The sequence below is a fragment of the Rhipicephalus sanguineus genome, chromosome 11 (genome assembly GCF_013339695.2).
Source record: "Rhipicephalus sanguineus isolate Rsan-2018 chromosome 11, BIME_Rsan_1.4, whole genome shotgun sequence".
Lineage (NCBI taxonomy): Eukaryota > Metazoa > Arthropoda > Arachnida > Ixodida > Ixodidae > Rhipicephalus > Rhipicephalus sanguineus.
In genome coordinates, this window is record NC_051186.1 from 107269961 (window position 1) to 107271785 (window position 1825).

At 42.3% G+C, this 1825-nt stretch overlaps 1 non-coding gene across 1 annotated transcript; it reads left to right on the forward strand.

Moving 5' to 3' along the window:
• Window positions 1-980: 980 nt before the first annotated feature.
• On the forward strand, window positions 981-1053 carry Trnas-gcu (transfer RNA serine (anticodon GCU)). Its single transcript has one exon. It is a non-coding gene; the product is annotated as a tRNA-Ser (tRNA).
• The last annotated feature ends 772 nt before the right edge of the window (window positions 1054-1825 follow it).

Below are 1825 nucleotides of genomic sequence, written 5' to 3' on the forward strand. Positions count from 1 at the left end.
GACTGTGCCCAGTACTTTAACCCAACGACAAAGGCATTGTCACATGCAGTCGTTAAGTAAACTTTGTGCGCAGTGACACACGTCCACATTTTCAACGATATCATCACAGGAAAGGACCCATGGCTTGACATTTCAACAACATAGAAAGGCTTTTAAAAATAGACACTTGCTCCATTTGCATTGAACTATGATCAGCTATGTTCAAAAACAAGCGCACACTTCTTTGAACTTATGTTTTCACCGTAATGCATGGGTGCGTACAACGACCGTTCTTATTAAATGTGCTTTACGCACGCTACCATGAAACAAGAGACAATGACACAAGAAACACCTGAATGATACATCTTCTGAATGGCACATGTGAATGTGCCAACAGCACTTAAAGGACCTAGGTAGAAGTTGAAGTCAGTGTCAAGTGTTTTCTTACGCCTTTTGAAAGTGCACTATAGTTAACCTCTGGAAAGCGCAACGGCCACTGACGTTCGTGTGAAAGACATTTGACTCGTGATATCAATTCAAAGAAAAGAAGAACAGATTACTGGCTCCGAATGTTCTCGTGGCAGTTTTGTTGAAGACTGACTCAGTCAATCTGTCGCATGCAGACAAATACCGATTCGTCGTCAGCGTGACAGCATAATGATTAATCGTATTCGTTAAGATGAAGATACTTCCATCAAAAGCGTGTTGCGCGTTCGTGGCCTTGGATATAATAATAATATTAGTATCTGGAGTATACCGTCCCAAAACCGCGACATGTTTCAGGCTTTGCAAAACAATCCTTTCGTGACAGCTTTAAAGAAACAATAGCACCACGTTTGAAGAGACGTTGCCTAAAGAAGATTATAAGAAAATCTTAGCTACAATTAAGCGCTCAGAAAATTTATTCGTGTCCCGAAGAACAATACGATCCCCTGATGTAACATTACCCTGTCCATTTAGTGACATCGCAAGCTCACACACAAGCTTATGATTACAGCCCCGCCACGGTGGCCTAGTGGCTATGGCGCTCGGCTGCTAACCCGAAGGTCGCGGGATCGAATCCCGGCCGCGGCGGCTGCATTTTCGATGGAGGCGAAAATGTTTGAGGCCCGTGTACTTAGATTTAGGTGCACGTTAAAGAACCCCAGGTGGTCGAAATTTCCGGAGCCCTCCACTACGGCGTCTCTCATAATCATATCGTGGTTTTGGGACGTTAAACCCCAGATATTATTATTATTTAAGCTTATGATTACAGTAACCACAAGAAAACGCGTAAAATGCGACACTTATCTTAATTATTCATTTGAAAGTAAAGCAACCCTTTTTTACCTAAGCAAAGAAATGAAGTTATGCCGCGAGGGCGAAGCAGTGAATGTGATTGGAACAAAGAGCTCACTGCAAGGCACGAAGTGCTCTTACATCATAATCACGACTATTCGCTAGTTATCGATCGGGTTCGATTAGTTAACCATTCCAATGACAGCCCCAAATAGCCAACTCACCTAATTAGGCAAAATAGCCTAAGTAGATTAAATAGCTTCAGAACACTAATTTGCATATTCTAGGATTGGGTTCCACTAACTTTTGTTACAAGTCAGCGTATGCTAATTAGCTAATTAGCCCAAGAAGCACCAACTGCGATCACGCCTAATTAGGCTTATCACGGCTTAACATGACGAGCTCGACATGATTCGGCACACCAGAATCTCAACTCGTCTTAATTAGGGCTGCTTAGCCTTTGACTTCGCTTAATGCTGTTTCGCTAATTAGGTATTGGTGTGCTCAAATAGACTTAATTAACAGTTCATAGTGATGTTAAACTTTCATCTAGCTCCTTGAAGTGCTG